Source organism: Leptosomus discolor, chromosome 5, assembly GCF_034619465.1.
Source record: "Leptosomus discolor isolate bLepDis1 chromosome 5, bLepDis1.hap2, whole genome shotgun sequence".
Lineage (NCBI taxonomy): Eukaryota > Metazoa > Chordata > Aves > Leptosomiformes > Leptosomidae > Leptosomus > Leptosomus discolor.
Genome location: NC_141395.1, coordinates 70,467,423 through 70,485,104, shown reverse-complemented (window position 1 = coordinate 70,485,104; position 17,682 = coordinate 70,467,423). Strand labels below are relative to the sequence as shown.

The following is a 17,682-nucleotide window of genomic DNA, read 5'->3' as shown; positions in this document are numbered from 1 at the left end:
AGGCCCCTTCTCTGCACAGGGTTTGACGGTCAGAAAGAGGATTTGGAGATTGGCGAGGGGAACTGGAGGCGAGGATGCAGGACGTGTCTGCAGAGCCGAGGCCCTGGTGGTGGTGGTGGATGCGTGTATAAGGGTTGGTGAAGGGCAAGGCCTGCCCCAGTGGAGCCAAGGGGAGTGTTTAGCAGGCTGTTTGTCAGGCGAGCAGTGGTTGTTGCTGAGGAAGATGAAGGGAGGTGGGAAGGATTGCTCTGCGTCTGGATGTAGCCAAGTCATTGATGCCTGAGAGGTCATAGCCACGAATGCAGAGGGAGCTGGCCGACGTCCTTGGGTGGCTGCTCTCCGTGACCTTCTGCAAGTCCTGATGCGTGGGAGCAGCTCCGGAGGCCTGGAAGGGAGCTCATAGACCTGCTACTTGAAGAAGATCAGCAACGAAGTTCTGGGAAAGCAAAGGCTGCCTTGCCTGACATCATTTTGAGGAAAGGTAGTGGAGGAAATAGTCCAGGAAAGCACTGCCAAGCCCCGGAAAACAAGAAGGTGATGGGGAGTGATCAGCATCCATTTATGGAGGGAAAATCATGTTTGACTAACCTCCATGTCTTTTGGCTTGAAGTGAGTAGCTTTGTGGATGAGGAGACAGCCATGACTGGTGTTTCCTTGGAGTTTTCTATAAAGCCTTTGCCGCTTTCTGCCCTTCCATGCTCAACAACCAGATGAGAAATTCTGGATTGCGTAAGTGGCCAGTGAGGTGGACATCAAAGTAGGTATAACAGCTGAGCAGAGAGGCTTGTGGTGCAGTTGGAGGCAAGTGTGAAACGGAGTAGCCCAGGAGTCAGACCCATGGGGCCAACCATGCTGAAGAACCTGCTCAATGATGTGGGCAGTGGGACAAGTGCCCCCTTCAGAGGAAGCTGGCAGATGCTGCAATCTATGGTGGAGTGGCTGAGGCATGTGATGGTTGTGGCAACACTCACAGGGAGCTGGAGATGCTGGAGATTGGGGCAGAGAGGAATCTCCTGAAGTTGAAGAGGAGGAAATGCCAAGTCCTGCATCTGGGCAGGAATAGCGCTGGGCATCAGGACACGGTGGTGGCCAAGAGGCTGGAAAGCACCTTTGCTGAGCATGACTTTGTGGTGCTGATGGAGAAGCAGCGTACAACGAGGCAGTAATGCAGCCTTGAGGGAAAAGAGGCCAAGAGTCTCCAGGTCGGCGTTGGGAAGAGCGTTGCCAGCAGTTCGTGGGGACGTGATCTTGCTCTGTCTTCAGCACTGGTGGGGCCCTGTGTGGAGTTGTGTGTGCAGTTGAGGGTTCCACTGTGGAAGAAGGAACTGAAGTTGGTGGAGTGAGTTGAGTGCAGGGCCACCAAATCTCTGAAGGGACGGGGCATCCTTTCCATGAGGAGAATCTGAGAGAGCTGAGAGTTCTTTCCAGCAAGGAGGCGAGTCTGCGCAGGGGAGATGTAATCAATGTGTCTGAACTGCTGATAGGAGGGCATGAGGACCGGGGAGTCAGACTCTTCTCCTGGTTGCCCACGGCCAGGACAAGGGTGAATGGAGAAAGCTGACAAGACGTGCCATTGCCTTGGACAGAAGGCAAGGCTTTTTCAGTGAGAGGGTGGTCAATCAGTGGAACCAGTTGTGCAGGGAGGTGTTGGAATCTCCACCCTTGGAGATACTGAAATCCTGAGTGGACGTGGTCATGGATAGCCTTCTGGACGTGACCCTGCTTCAGTAGATAAGGATGAACAAGATGATCTCTAGAGTTTCCTTCGTAGTTCTACTTCCTGCATTTTGATTGCTGTTATGACCAGAGAATTGTGCAGGGGAAGAGAGTTGGTCAAGTCGTGGTGCCATGGAGAGCGTGTGTCACAGGCCTGGGTAGTAGCGCATAAGCATGTCCAACCCTTTGTTTGGGCAAGTGAACGTGACCATGTGTCACTTTCTAGAAGGCCCCTTGTGCTGCTCTGAGTGGTTGTTGTTGCTGGGGACATACCTCGTAGAGAGATTTGCGTCCTGTTTCCACCCACCCCAATGGCCTGTTGAGCCCTGGCTTTGTGCTGGGTGAGGATGGCAGACCCTTGGGAGAAGAAAGGCAGAGGAGGCATGTGAGGATGGGATGCAGGAATACTTTATTGTGGAAAAAAGCAATGAAAAGACAGGAGCGGCAAGTGGAAGGGAGCCAGCCTGAGGTGGCAGTAGGTCGACCATTAGCCGAAGCCCTTTCCTTGCTGTAGGTCTCGCCAGAGCACCGAGATCTTTCCGGCCCACAGTGGGAGCAGAAAAGTGGAAGTCCACTGTTGTGTCTGGCTTGTGAGAAGGCGTTTGCAGCGTAGAGTAGTGGACATAGCAGAAGGCACAATGCAAAGAGGGAAATGGGAGAAGAGCAGGAGGTCCACGGGCCATGTTTCCAGGCAGGCCAGGCTGGCCCTTTCCCTGCTTGCTTTGTGCTTGGAGAGGAGAACCAGTGGATGGGAAGCCCGTTGGCCTGCAAAGGCCTGAAGGTGTCTCCTGAATCCATGCTGTGGCTTCCTGGGTGTGGGAAGTTTGTGTCAGGGGTGGTGGCGAGGGCCCTTAGCAGGGGTAGCAGCCTCTCCTGCCGCCGTAGCAGCCCAGGCCTCCGAAGCCATAGCCGAAGCCGTAGCCGAGGCCGAAGCCGCCGGAGGAGATGGGCACTCCCTGGGCGCTGAGTTCGTTGCCCACGGCAGCCGATGAGGAGGATCCGACGGCGGTGCTCTGGGGGAAGGAGGTGAGGATGGGACCCGGCAGGGTGACCACCACGGTGGAGGGCTGGATGACGACACGGGAGTCCTCGCACTGCCTGACACAGGGCTCGTTGCAGCTGTTAGCCAGCGGGGTGGGTCCGCAGGGGCTGCAGAGGCTGTTGCAGGCCATGGGGGTGGTGTGGAGGGTCCCTGGAAGAGAGGGTGTTGAGAGAGCGGAGGGGCGTGGGGGTTGTGAGGGGTTGGAGGAGGGCGGTGGAGCGGGGAGGCGTGGTGTGGGGCTGTGGGGAGCTTGCGCGGCGGTGGGAAGGCGTGAGGGCTGGTGAGGCTGGGGCCGAGCGCGGTGGGAGAGAGGGGCCAGGTGGGGCAGGAGGAGGAGGGTCAGGGGGTTGCGGCTGACCTTGGGGAGCGGGGAGGAGAAGGCGAGAGGAGGAGAGGTGTGTGAGGGAGAGAGGCGCTGGGCCGGCTTTTATGGTGGTGCGCGAGGGGCGGGACGGCCTTGGGGCAGGACGGCATTTGGCAGCAGGCAGCTCTTGCCTGCCCCAGCCCTGCCAGCAATGAGGTGGGGTGTGTTTCCCTGGCCGCAACGCTCCCTCTTCATGTCCTGCTCTCGAGGACGTGTCCCCTTGGCCCTGGCGGCAGCTTTGAGGTGAGAGGAGGTGTTTGGGTGAATTTGCATGGAAGTTCTGTGTCAGGGCATTTGGAGATGTAAATAAACAATGGGAGAATTGGGGTGTCAGCAGTGAGGTCATCCCTTGGCACTCGCATCCTGTTGCCTGCGATCATTTCTCAGGTCCTTGTGGGGCAAGAGAGGGATTGGACGTAGTGGAGGGGAAATGGGAGGCGTGCCTGCTGCGCTGGGCACTGCTCCCGAGAACCTCGAGGGGATGTTTGCATGCCAAGGGGTTGATGGAGCACAATAGACTGGGCTGGACTAGACTGGACTAGAAGAGTCCATTGGGAAAGATCCTACAGTGATCATCTAGTCCAGCTGCCTGACCACTTTGGGACTGACCAAAAGTTAAAGCATGTTATTAAGGGCATTGTTTCTCCAAATGCCGCTTAAACGCTGACGGGCTTGGGGCATTGACCACCTCTCCAGGAAGCCTGTTCCTGTGTTTGACCACCCTCTCGATAAAGAACTATTTTCTACTCTCGAGTCTGAACCTCCCTGATGCAGTTTTGAACCATTCCGACAAATCCTCTCCCTGGATCCCAGGGAGAAGAGCTCAGCACCTTCCTCTCCGTGTCCCGTCCTCAGGAAGCTGCAGAGAGCCATGAGGTCTCTCCTCAGCCTCCTTCTCTCCAAACTAGACCAACGCAAATTCCTTAGCCGCTCCTCACAGGCCATGCCTTCCAGCCCTTCCACCAGCTCTGTTGCCCTCCTCGGGATGCACTGAAGACCTTCACATCCTTTTGAGATGGTAGGACCCAGATCTACACACAATACTCAAGGAGAGGCGGCACCAAGGCTCACTACAGCGGGATAATCAGCTCTTTTGACCGGCTGGTGATGGTTGATGCACCCCGGGGTGGGCTTTGGCCTCTTGGCTGCCAGGGCACTGCTGACTCACACTGAGCCTGCTGTCAGCCAGCAGCCCCACAGCCCTTTCTGCAGGGCCGCTCTCCAGCACCTCCTCTCCCCATTTCTGCTGGTGTGCAGCGTTCACCCCGGTCCTGGGTGCAGAACGTGGCATTTGCTCTTGTTAAATTTTGTGCCGTTGATGATTGCCCAGTGCTCCAAACGGGGCTTGTGAGTGGAGGGGTGCTGGAGGGCCTGGCAGGCAAGAGGCACGCTGGGCTGTGCTGGGGGTGCCAGTGGACTCACAGGTGCCCCCCTCCCCTGAAAGAGAGAGTTGTGCAACAGGCTGTACATACGTCCATGGGGAAAGATGGTTTGAAGCAGAAATGCTGCGGGAGGTACCTGATTTCGTTGCACTGCACAGAGGAATGTCTGTCATGGAGGTGAGCGAGGGGAGATGCAAAGTCCTGTTTCTGGGGAGGAGCCAATCCCAGGTAGAAGCAGTGGCTGGGGGGCCAACTGTAGAGAAAGCAGCTTAGCAGAGCAGGATCTTGTGTTCCTGGTGGAGAACATATGGCCCATGAGGTGGCAATGAACCTTTTGGCTAAAGGGTCCACGGGTCTCGAGGGCAGCATTTGGAGAAGCGTTGCCAGCAGGTTGAGGGCGGTGACCCTTCCTCTCTGCTCAGCACTGGTGAGGTCCTGTGTGAAGTGCTGTGTGCGGTTCTGGGCTCCTCAGTGTGAGAAGGTCAGGGGCTTGTTGGAGCAAGAGAGTGCAGGCCACCATGGGAGATGGTGCAGGGGCTGGAGCCTCCTTCCTAGGAGAGGAATCTGAGAGAGCTGGGAGCGTTTAGCCAGGAGATAAGGAAATGCAGGGAGGAGGCCATGAATGGGCCTAAATCGCAGCCGGGAGGGAATGAAGTGGAGGGATCCCGTCGCTTTTAAGCAGTGTGCACTAGTAAGAGAAGAGGCTGTGGGCACAATGGAAAGCAGATGGAATTCCCTGGGGAAAGAAGGCAAGGCTTTTTGCGTGTGAGGGTGGTCCAAGTGTGGAAGAGGTGGTGGAGTCTGTGTCCTGGGAGATACTGAAACCCTGACTGGCCGTAGTCCTGGATAACCTCTGCTGGAACTGGCCCTGTTTGAGCGGTGTGGTTGAAGCCAACGCTCTCCAGAGTTCCTGATGAATTCAATGGTTCTGTGATTCTGTTTGCTGGGAGGGCTGGAGGGTCATGGTGGGGAAGAGAGATAGTGAAGCGTGTGCTGGCATGGGGAGATCTCATCAGAGGTGTGTGCAGGGGAGCGTTGCGATGTCCGAGACTTTAACTAAAGCAGGTGATGGGCTTGTGTCACATTCTTGAAGACCCCAAGTATCAGTTTTTGATGCTGTGGATGGCCATAACCTATTTTCTAAGAGAGGTCCCATGGCCCTTTTTCACGTAGCCCGATGGCTTGTTGAGCCCCAGGTTTGTGCTGGTTGAAGATGTCAGAGCCCTGGGAGAAGAAATGGAGTGGACACATGTCAGGCTGGGATGAAGATGTTTATTGAGGAAAACAAAGAGTGAAAATGCAAGAGCGGCAAGTGGAAGGAGCTGGTCTGAGCTGTCAGTAGGTCGACCATCAGCCAAAGTCCTTTCCTTCCTGTAGGTCTCAGCAGAGAACCATGATCTTCCTGGCCTGCAGTGGGAGCGGAACAGTGGAAATCCCCAGTGGTGTTTGGCTTGTAAGAAGGCGTTTGCAGCATAGAGTAGTGGACATAGCAGAAGGCACAACGCAAAGAGGGAAGCGGAAGAAGAGGAAGAGATCCATGGGCCGCTTTTCCAGACAGGTCGGGCTGGCTCCTTCCCTGCTTGCTTTGTGCCTGGAGAGAAGGAGCCATGGATGGGAAGCCCATCGGCCTGCAAGGGCCTGGCGGTGAGTCCTCAATCCATGCCGTAGCTTGCCGGGTGTGGGAGGTTGGTGTCAGGGGTGGTGGCGAGGGCCCTTAGCAGGGGTAGCGGCCTCTCCTACCGCCGTAGCAGCCCAGGCCTCCGAAGCCATAGCCGAAGCCGTAGCCGAGGCCGAAGCCGCCGGAGGAGATGGGCACTCCCTGGGCGCTGAGTTCGTTGCCCACGGCAGCCGATGAGGAGGATCCGACGGCGGTGCTCTGGGGGAAGGAGGTGAGGATGGGTCCTGGCAGGGTGACCACCACGGTGGAGGGCTGGATGACAACGCGGGAGTCCTCGCACTGCCTGACACAGGGCTCGTTGCAGCTGTTAGCCAGCGGGGTGGGTCCGCAGGGGCTGCAGAGGCTGTTGCAGGCCATGGGGGTGGTGTGGAGGGTCCCTGGAAGAGAGGGTGTTGAGAGAGCGGAGGGGCGTGGGGGCGCGAGGGGTTGGAGGAGGGCGGTGGAGCGGGGAGGGGTGGTGTGGGGCTGTGGGGAGCGTGCGCGGCGGTGGGGAGGCGTGAGGGCTGGTGAGGCTGGGGCCGAGCGCGGTGGGAGAGAGGGGCCAGGTGGGGCAGGAGGAGGAGGGTCAGGGGGTTGCGGCTGACCTTGGGGAGCGGGGAGGAGAAGGCGTGAGGAGGAGAGGTGTGTGAGGGAGAGAGGCGCTGGGCCGGCTTTTATGGTGGTGCGCGAGGGGCGGGACGGCCTTGGGGCAGGACGGCATTTGGCAGCAGGCAGCTCTTGCCTGCCCCAGCCCTGATAGCAATGAGTGGGGTGTGTTTCCCTGGCCGCAACGCTCCCTCTTCATGTCCTGCTCTCGAGGACGTGTCCCCTTGGCCCTGGCGGCAGCTTTGAAGTGAGAGTCTTAGAGGCCAAAGGCTTGGTGCTGGTGGCGCGTGTCAGGGCGGGCAGAACACTTGGCCTAAGCGTCCCAGTGGTTTTGTGTCATCCGTGAGATCATCCCATGGCACTCGTGTGGTGTGGTTTGGGGGTGCGTTGTGAAGACGGGACCTCATTTCCTCACATTCTTGGCTGGCTGGTCTGGGCTCTACAGGTGTGCTGGGCGTGAGGGGCTGCCCCTTCCATCGTGTTTTGTCCCTCCCTGCCTTGATGCCAATCACTCATCCTGTCTTTAGGCCTGACCTTTGCCGTTGGGTGTGATCTGATGGTGTCTTGGTGCCCCTCATGCTTGTGAGGTTGTATCTGGGAGAAAGGAGGCTTCAGGGTTGGGCTTGTGCCTCCTGGGGCCCCCTATGGGCTGACAGTTGAACCAGCCAGAGGAGGGCTTTTGTTAGAGCAGGACGTTGTCCTGTCTGCCCTGGGTCAGAGCTCTCAAGCCCTGTGATGTGGGGAGGCCATCCGTGGTCCTCAAAGTCTTGTGTTGTCCTCTCTTTATCAGTCTGCTTAGCTAGGGCAGGCATGTTTGCAGCCTGAGCTCTGGTATGATGTGTCCAAAGAAGAGCAAGGACGTGGTGAAGGATCTGGAGAACACGTCTTATGAGGAGTGGCTGAGGGAACTGGGGGTCTTTAGTTTGCTGAAGGTAACAGCTGAGGGGAGAAGTTTTCTCTGTCACAATGTGAAAGGAGGTTGTAGCAAGGTGGGTGTTAGTGTCTTATCCCTAGTGAGGAGTGGAGACAGCTTCAACTTGCACCGCAGGAGGTGTAGATTGGATATTAGGGACAATTTCAACACCAAAAGAGTTATCAAGCAATGGAATAGGATGCCCAAGGAAGTGGTGGAGTCACCATCCTGGGAGGTGTTTAAAAGACGTGTAGACCTGATGCTTAGAGGCATGGTTTATTGGTGGCCTTGGCAGTCTTAGGTTTATGGTTGGACTCGATAGAGTTAAGGGTATTTTCCAACCTCAGTGGCTCTATGATTGTACATGGGACACTCTGCAAGGATATTTTGTTTGTGGAAGCCCCGTGAGTGTGTCAAGAGGCAGAGCGGGAGCAGGAGCGTCAAGAGGGGAGCCAGGGCCTTTGGGGTCCTTACTTGGGGTGAGTGCCAAGAGGTGAGGCCTTTTCCCTGCTCAGGGTTTGACGGGCAGAAAGAGGATTTGGACACTGCCGAGGGGAAGTGGAGACGAGGATGCAGCACATGTCTGCAGAGCCGAGGCCCTGGTGGTGGTGGTGGGTGCGTGCGGAAGGGTTGGTGAAGGGCAAGGCCTGCCCCAGTGGAGCCGAGGGGAGTGTTTTGCAGGCTGTTTGTCAGGCGAGCAGTGGTTGTTGCTGAGGACGATGAAGGGAGGTAGGAAGGATTGCTGTGCGTCTGGATATAGCCAAGTCGCTGAGGCCTGAGAGTTCGTAGTCACGAATGCTGAGGGAGCTGGCTGATGTCCTTGGGTGGCTACTCTCCATTATCTTGTGAAACTCCTGGTGGCTGGGAGCATTTTGTGGATGGAAGAGAGCTCAGAGCTCTTGTGTGTTGAAGGAAGATCTTATAAATTGGAGGCTGCGTAACCTTGACATAATTCTCACGGAATATGATATAGGAAATGTTTCTGGAAAGCCCTGCCAAGCCCCAGAAAAACAAGATGGTGATGGCAAGCGATCAGCATGGATTTATGAAGTGGTCATGATGCTGGACCGACCTCTGTGTCTTCTACCTTGAAGTGTGTGGCTTTGTGGACAAGGAGAGAGCTGTGGCAGGTCTTTCCCTGGAGTTTCCATAAAGACGTAACCCCTTTCTCCCCTTGCAGTCTCACCAACCAGCCAAGAAATGATGGGTTGTGTAAATGGCCAGTGAGGTGGGCTGCAAAGTGGTGGAAGGGCTGGGCCCAGAGACTTGTGGTGAGTGGCCTCACGTGCAGTGTGAGGCAAGTGTCAAGTGGTGAGGCCCAGGTGCCAGATCCATGGGGCCAACCTTGTAGAAGACCCTGCTCAATGACACGGGCAGTAGGATAAGTGCCCCCTCAGCAAGTGGACGGATGATGCATAATGTGTCAAAGTGGCTGAGGCACGGGATGGCTGTGGCGCCCTTCAGAGGGAGCTGGTGAGGCTGGAGACGGGGGCAGAGAGGAATCTCCTGAAGTTGAAGAGGGGGAAATGCCATGTCCTGCATCTGGGGAGGAATAGCTCTGGGCAGCAGGACATGGTGGTGGCCAAGAGGCTGGAAAGGCCCTTTGCTGAGCACGACTTTGTGGTGCTGGTGGAGAAGCAGCGGACTACGAGGCAGCAATGCAGCCTGGGTCAAAAGAGGCCGAGAGTCTCCAGGGCGGCGTTGGGAAGAGCATTGCCAGCACTTCATGGGGAAGTGATCTTGCTGTGCCTTCAGCACTGGTGAGGCCCCATGTGTAGTTGTGTGTGCAGTTGAGTGCTCTCCTGTGGAAGAAGGATCTGGACTTAGTGGAGCAAGTATAGGGCCACCAAGATGCAGAAGGGACAGGGACATCCTTAGTATGAGGAGAAGCTGAGAGAGCTGGAAGTTTTATTCAGCCAGGAGGCAAATCTGCATAGGGCAGCTGTCATCAGTGTGTCTAAACTGCTGATGGGAGGGGATGAGACCAGGGAGTCAGACTCTTCTCGTGGTGCCCACGGCCAGGACAAGGGTGAATGGAGACAGCTGACAAGACGTGCCACTGCCCTGGAAGAGAAGGCAAGGCTTTTTCAGTTTGAGGGTGTTCCAACAGTGGAAGTGGTTGTGCAGAGAGGTGTTGGAATCTCCATCTTTGGAGATACTGAAATTCTACACTGGATATGGTTGTGGACAGCCTGCTCGAGCTGGCCCTGCTTGAACAGGTTTGGATGAACAAGATCATCTCCAGAGTTTCCTTGCGCACTTAACGTTTCTGATTGCTGTGATGGCCAGAGAGTGGTGCTGGGGAAGAGAGTTGGTGAAGCATGTGGTACCACGGGGAGCTTGCGTCGGGGACGTGGGTAGTAGTGCATTAGCATCTCCGAGCCCGTGTTTGTGCAAGTGAAGGGCATGTGTCATGCTCTGGAAGGCCCCCTGTGCTGCTGTGAGTTGTGGCTCTAGCTGGGGCCGCACTTCGTATGAGAGGCCTTGTCAGCCGGTTCCATCCACCCCAATGGGCTGTTGAGCCCTAGCTTTGTGCTGGGTGAGGTTGGCAGACTATTGGGAGAAGAAAGGAAGAGGAGGCATGACAAGCTGGGATGCAGGAGAACTTTATTGTAGAAAAAACCCACAGAAAAGTCAGGAGTAGCAAGTTGAAGAGAACAGGTCTGAGTTGCAAGCGGGGTGGCTATCAGCTGAGATCCTTTGTTTGCAGTAGATTTTGCCACAGCAGCGTGTATTTCCAGCCATGCAGAGGCGGAGGGTCCTGAAGGTGTGTCCTCAATCTATGCCGTGGCTTCCCAGGTGTGGGAGGCTGATGTCAGGGGTGGTAGCGAGGGCCCTTAGCAGGGGTAGCGGCCTCTCCTGCCGCCGTAGCAGCCCAGGCCTCCAAAGCCATAGCCGAAGCCGTAGCCGAGGCCGAAGCCGCCGGAGGAGATGGGCACTCCCTGGGCGCTGAGTTCGTTGCCCACGGCAGCCGATGAGGAGGATCCGACGGCGGTGCTCTGGGGGAAGGAGGTGAGGATGGGTCCTGGCAGGGTGACCACCACGGTGGAGGGCTGGATGACGACGCGGGAGTCCTCGCACTGCCTGACACAGGGCTCGTTGCAGCTGTTAGCCAGCGGGGTGGGTCCGCAGGGGCTGCAGAGGCTGTTGCAGGCCATGGGGGTGGTGTGGAGGGTCCCTGGAAGAGAGGGTGTTGAGAGAGCGGAGGGGCGTGGGGGCGCGAGGGGTTGGAGGAGGGCGGTGGAGCGGGGAGGGGTGGTGTGGGGCTGTGGGGAGCGTGCGCGGCGGTGGGGAGGCGTGAGGGCTGGTGAGGCTGGGGCTGAGTGCGGTGGGAGAGAGGGGCCAGGTGGGGCAGGAGGAGGAGGGTCAGGGGGTTGCGGCTGACCTTGGGGAGCGGGGAGGAGAAGGCGTGAGGAGGAGAGGTGTGTGAGGGAGAGAGGCGCTGGGCCGGCTTTTATGGTGGTGCGTGAGGGGCGGGACGGCCTTGGGGCAGGACGGCATTTGGCAGCAGGCAGCTCTTGCCTGCCCCAGCCCTGATAGCAATGAGTGGGGTGTGTTTCCCTGGCCGCAACGCTCCCTCTTCATGTCCTGCTCTCGAGGACGTGTCCCCTTGGCCCTGGCGGCAGCTTTGAAGTGAGAGTCTTAGAGGCCAAAGGCTTGGTGCTGGTGGCGCGTGTCAGGGCGGGCAGAACACTTGGCCTAAGCGTCCCAGTGGTTTTGTGTCATCCGTGAGATCATCCCATGGCACTCGTGTGGTGTGGTTTGGGGGTGCGTTGTGAAGACGGGACCTCATTTCCTCGCATTCTTGGCTGGCTGGTCTGGGCTCTGCAGGTGTGCTGGGTGTGAGGGGCTGCCCCTTCCATCGTGTTTTGTCCCTCCCTGCCTTGATGCCAATCACTCAGCCTGTCTTTAGGCCTGGCCTTTTCCGTAGGGTGTCTTGGTGCCCCTCATGCTTGTGAGGTCGTAGCTTGGAGAACGGAGGCTGCCAGGTTGGGCTTGTGCCCCCTGGAGCCCTCTGTGGTCTGGCAGTTGATGCAGCCAGAGGAGGGCTGTTTGTGAGAGCAGGACGTTGTCCTGTCTGCCCTGGGTCAGAGCTATCAATCCCTGTGATGTGGGGAAGCCATCCGTGGCCCCCAATGGCTTGTGTTGGCCCATCTGTATAACTCCTCTTAGCTGAGTCAGGCATGTTTGCAGCCGGGGCTGTGGTATGATGCTTCTAACCAAGTAGAAGAAAGCTGGTGAAGATCTAGAGAAAAGATTTCTGAGGAGCAGCTGAGGAAACTGGGGATGTTTAATTTACAGAAGGGGACATCCGAGGGGAGACCTTATCACTGCCTTCGATCTCCCGAGAGGAGGTTGTAGTGAAGTGGGTGTCAGTCCCGAGAGGAGGTTGTAGTGAACTGGGTGTCAATCTCTTATTCCTAGTGAGGAGTGATAGGAGGGGAGGAAATGGCCTCACGTTGTGCCGAGGAAGCCTAGATTGATATTGGGGACAATTCCATCAGCACCAGTGTTATCAAGTAGTGGAACAGGCTGCCGAGGGAGGTTGTGGAGTCACCATCCTGGGAGGTGTTTAAAGGACGTGTAGGCGTGATGCTTAGAGGCATGGTTTAGTGGTGGACTTGGCAGTGTTAGGTTAACGGTTGGACTCGATAAAGTTAAAGGTATTTTCAACCCTTAGTGGCTCTGTGAATGTACATGGGATACGGTGCAAGGGCAGGTGAGTTTGTGGAGAATTTGTGACTGTGTCGACAGGCAGAGGGCGAGTAGGAGCATCAGGAGGGGAGCCAGGGCCTTTGGGGTCCTTACTTGGGGTGAGTGCTGAGGGGTGAGGCCCCTTCTCTGCACAGGGTTTGACGGTCAGAAAGAGGATTTGGAGATTGGCGAGGGGAACTGGAGGCGAGGATGCAGGACGTGTCTGCAGAGCCGAGGCCCTGGTGGTGGTGGTGGATGCGTGTATAAGGGTTGGTGAAGGGCAAGGCCTGCCCCAGTGGAGCCAAGGGGAGTGTTTAGCAGGCTGTTTGTCAGGCGAGCAGTGGTTGTTGCTGAGGAAGATGAAGGGAGGTGGGAAGGATTGCTCTGCGTCTGGATGTAGCCAAGTCATTGATGCCTGAGAGGTCATAGCCACGAATGCAGAGGGAGCTGGCCGACGTCCTTGGGTGGCTGCTCTCCGTGACCTTCTGCAAGTCCTGATGCGTGGGAGCAGCTCCGGAGGCCTGGAAGGGAGCTCATAGACCTGCTACTTGAAGAAGATCAGCAACGAAGTTCTGGGAAAGCAAAGGCTGCCTTGCCTGACATCATTTTGAGGAAAGGTAGTGGAGGAAATAGTCCAGGAAAGCACTGCCAAGCCCCGGAAAACAAGAAGGTGATGGGGAGTGATCAGCATCCATTTATGGAGGGAAAATCATGTTTGACTAACCTCCATGTCTTTTGGCTTGAAGTGAGTAGCTTTGTGGATGAGGAGACAGCCATGACTGGTGTTTCCTTGGAGTTTTCTATAAAGCCTTTGCCGCTTTCTGCCCTTCCATGCTCAACAACCAGATGAGAAATTCTGGATTGCGTAAGTGGCCAGTGAGGTGGACATCAAAGTAGGTATAACAGCTGAGCAGAGAGGCTTGTGGTGCAGTTGGAGGCAAGTGTGAAACGGAGTAGCCCAGGAGTCAGACCCATGGGGCCAACCATGCTGAAGAACCTGCTCAATGATGTGGGCAGTGGGACAAGTGCCCCCTTCAGAGGAAGCTGGCAGATGCTGCAATCTATGGTGGAGTGGCTGAGGCATGTGATGGTTGTGGCAACACTCACAGGGAGCTGGAGATGCTGGAGATTGGGGCAGAGAGGAATCTCCTGAAGTTGAAGAGGAGGAAATGCCAAGTCCTGCATCTGGGCAGGAATAGCGCTGGGCATCAGGACACGGTGGTGGCCAAGAGGCTGGAAAGCACCTTTGCTGAGCATGACTTTGTGGTGCTGTGGAGAAGCAGCGTACAACGAGGCAGTAATGCAGCCTTGAGGGAAAAGAGGCCAAGAGTCTCCAGGTCGGCGTTGGGAAGAGCGTTGCCAGCAGTTCGTGGGGACGTGATCTTGCTCTGTCTTCAGCACTGGTGGGGCCCTGTGTGGAGTTGTGTGTGCAGTTGAGGGTTCCACTGTGGAAGAAGGAACTGAAGTTGGTGGAGTGAGTTGAGTGCAGGGCCACCAAATCTCTGAAGGGACGGGGCATCCTTTCCATGAGGAGAATCTGAGAGAGCTGAGAGTTCTTTCCAGCAAGGAGGCGAGTCTGCGCAGGGGAGATGTAATCAATGTGTCTGAACTGCTGATAGGAGGGCATGAGGACCGGGGAGTCAGACTCTTCTCCTGGTTGCCCACGGCCAGGACAAGGGTGAATGGAGAAAGCTGACAAGACGTGCCATTGCCTTGGACAGAAGGCAAGGCTTTTTCAGTGAGAGGGTGGTCAATCAGTGGAACCAGTTGTGCAGGGAGGTGTTGGAATCTCCACCCTTGGAGATACTGAAATCCTGAGTGGACGTGGTCATGGATAGCCTTCTGGACGTGACCCTGCTTCAGTAGATAAGGATGAACAAGATGATCTCTAGAGTTTCCTTCGTAGTTCTACTTCCTGCATTTTGATTGCTGTTATGACCAGAGAATTGTGCAGGGGAAGAGAGTTGGTCAAGTCGTGGTGCCATGGAGAGCGTGTGTCACAGGCCTGGGTAGTAGCGCATAAGCATGTCCAACCCTTTGTTTGGGCAAGTGAACGTGACCATGTGTCACTTTCTAGAAGGCCCCTTGTGCTGCTCTGAGTGGTTGTTGTTGCTGGGGACATACCTCGTAGAGAGATTTGCGTCCTGTTTCCACCCACCCCAATGGCCTGTTGAGCCCTGGCTTTGTGCTGGGTGAGGATGGCAGACCCTTGGGAGAAGAAAGGCAGAGGAGGCATGTGAGGATGGGATGCAGGAATACTTTATTGTGGAAAAAAGCAATGAAAAGACAGGAGCGGCAAGTGGAAGGGAGCCAGCCTGAGGTGGCAGTAGGTCGACCATTAGCCGAAGCCCTTTCCTTGCTGTAGGTCTCGCCAGAGCACCGAGATCTTTCCGGCCCACAGTGGGAGCAGAAAAGTGGAAGTCCACTGTTGTGTCTGGCTTGTGAGAAGGCGTTTGCAGCGTAGAGTAGTGGACATAGCAGAAGGCACAATGCAAAGAGGGAAATGGGAGAAGAGCAGGAGGTCCACGGGCCATGTTTCCAGGCAGGCCAGGCTGGCCCTTTCCCTGCTTGCTTTGTGCTTGGAGAGGAGAACCAGTGGATGGGAAGCCCGTTGGCCTGCAAAGGCCTGAAGGTGTCTCCTGAATCCATGCTGTGGCTTCCTGGGTGTGGGAAGTTTGTGTCAGGGGTGGTGGCGAGGGCCCTTAGCAGGGGTAGCAGCCTCTCCTGCCGCCGTAGCAGCCCAGGCCTCCGAAGCCATAGCCGAAGCCGTAGCCGAGGCCGAAGCCGCCGGAGGAGATGGGCACTCCCTGGGCGCTGAGTTCGTTGCCCACGGCAGCCGATGAGGAGGATCCGACGGCGGTGCTCTGGGGGAAGGAGGTGAGGATGGGACCCGGCAGGGTGACCACCACGGTGGAGGGCTGGATGACGACACGGGAGTCCTCGCACTGCCTGACACAGGGCTCGTTGCAGCTGTTAGCCAGCGGGGTGGGTCCGCAGGGGCTGCAGAGGCTGTTGCAGGCCATGGGGGTGGTGTGGAGGGTCCCTGGAAGAGAGGGTGTTGAGAGAGCGGAGGGGCGTGGGGGTTGTGAGGGGTTGGAGGAGGGCGGTGGAGCGGGGAGGCGTGGTGTGGGGCTGTGGGGAGCTTGCGCGGCGGTGGGAAGGCGTGAGGGCTGGTGAGGCTGGGGCCGAGCGCGGTGGGAGAGAGGGGCCAGGTGGGGCAGGAGGAGGAGGGTCAGGGGGTTGCGGCTGACCTTGGGGAGCGGGGAGGAGAAGGCGAGAGGAGGAGAGGTGTGTGAGGGAGAGAGGCGCTGGGCCGGCTTTTATGGTGGTGCGCGAGGGGCGGGACGGCCTTGGGGCAGGACGGCATTTGGCAGCAGGCAGCTCTTGCCTGCCCCAGCCCTGCCAGCAATGAGGTGGGGTGTGTTTCCCTGGCCGCAACGCTCCCTCTTCATGTCCTGCTCTCGAGGACGTGTCCCCTTGGCCCTGGCGGCAGCTTTGAGGTGAGAGGAGGTGTTTGGGTGAATTTGCATGGAAGTTCTGTGTCAGGGCATTTGGAGATGTAAATAAACAATGGGAGAATTGGGGTGTCAGCAGTGAGGTCATCCCTTGGCACTCGCATCCTGTTGCCTGCGATCATTTCTCAGGTCCTTGTGGGGCAAGAGAGGGATTGGACGTAGTGGAGGGGAAATGGGAGGCGTGCCTGCTGCGCTGGGCACTGCTCCCGAGAACCTCGAGGGGATGTTTGCATGCCAAGGGGTTGATGGAGCACAATAGACTGGGCTGGACTAGACTGGACTAGAAGAGTCCATTGGGAAAGATCCTACAGTGATCATCTAGTCCAGCTGCCTGACCACTTTGGGACTGACCAAAAGTTAAAGCATGTTATTAAGGGCATTGTTTCTCCAAATGCCGCTTAAACGCTGACGGGCTTGGGGCATTGACCACCTCTCCAGGAAGCCTGTTCCTGTGTTTGACCACCCTCTCGATAAAGAACTATTTTCTACTCTCGAGTCTGAACCTCCCTGATGCAGTTTTGAACCATTCCGACAAATCCTCTCCCTGGATCCCAGGGAGAAGAGCTCAGCACCTTCCTCTCCGTGTCCCGTCCTCAGGAAGCTGCAGAGAGCCATGAGGTCTCTCCTCAGCCTCCTTCTCTCCAAACTAGACCAACGCAAATTCCTTAGCCGCTCCTCACAGGCCATGCCTTCCAGCCCTTCCACCAGCTCTGTTGCCCTCCTCGGGATGCACTGAAGACCTTCACATCCTTTTGAGATGGTAGGACCCAGATCTACACACAATACTCAAGGAGAGGCGGCACCAAGGCTCACTACAGCGGGATAATCAGCTCTTTTGACCGGCTGGTGATGGTTGATGCACCCCGGGGTGGGCTTTGGCCTCTTGGCTGCCAGGGCACTGCTGACTCACACTGAGCCTGCTGTCAGCCAGCAGCCCCACAGCCCTTTCTGCAGGGCCGCTCTCCAGCACCTCCTCTCCCCATTTCTGCTGGTGTGCAGCGTTCACCCCGGTCCTGGGTGCAGAACGTGGCATTTGCTCTTGTTAAATTTTGTGCCGTTGATGATTGCCCAGTGCTCCAAACGGGGCTTGTGAGTGGAGGGGTGCTGGAGGGCCTGGCAGGCAAGAGGCACGCTGGGCTGTGCTGGAGGTGCCAGTGGACTCACAGGTGCCCCCCTCCCCTGAAAGAGAGAGTTGTGCAACAGGCTGTACATACGTCCATGGGGAAAGATGGTTTGAAGCAGAAATGCTGCGGGAGGTACCTGATTTCGTTGCACTGCACAGAGGAATGTCTGTCATGGAGGTGAGCGAGGGGAGATGCAAAGTCCTGTTTCTGGGGAGGAGCCAATCCCAGGTAGAAGCAGTGGCTGGGGGGCCAACTGTAGAGAAAGCAGCTTAGCAGAGCAGGATCTTGTGTTCCTGGTGGAGAACATATGGCCCATGAGGTGGCAATGAACCTTTTGGCTAAAGGGTCCACGGGTCTCGAGGGCAGCATTTGGAGAAGCGTTGCCAGCAGGTTGAGGGCGGTGACCCTTCCTCTCTGCTCAGCACTGGTGAGGTCCTGTGTGAAGTGCTGTGTGCGGTTCTGGGCTCCTCAGTGTGAGAAGGTCAGGGGCTTGTTGGAGCAAGAGAGTGCAGGCCACCATGGGAGATGGTGCAGGGGCTGGAGCCTCCTTCCTAGGAGAGGAATCTGAGAGAGCTGGGAGCGTTTAGCCAGGAGATAAGGAAATGCAGGGAGGAGGCCATGAATGGGCCTAAATCGCAGCCGGGAGGGAATGAAGTGGAGGGATCCCG

At 57.0% G+C, this 17,682-nt stretch overlaps 4 pseudogenes; all 4 read right to left on the bottom strand.

Annotated features, from left to right (window-relative positions):
• Positions 1-2,567: 2,567 nt before the first annotated feature.
• On the bottom strand, positions 2,568-2,888 carry LOC147415617 (feather keratin pseudogene; annotated as a pseudogene).
• Positions 2,889-6,218: 3,330 nt separating this feature from the next.
• On the bottom strand, positions 6,219-6,539 carry LOC147415616 (feather keratin pseudogene; annotated as a pseudogene).
• Positions 6,540-10,517: 3,978 nt separating this feature from the next.
• LOC147415615 (feather keratin pseudogene) lies at positions 10,518-10,838 on the bottom strand (annotated as a pseudogene).
• A 4,239-nt stretch (positions 10,839-15,077) lies between these two features.
• On the bottom strand, positions 15,078-15,398 carry LOC147415614 (feather keratin pseudogene; annotated as a pseudogene).
• Between the last annotated feature and the right edge of the window lie 2,284 nt (positions 15,399-17,682).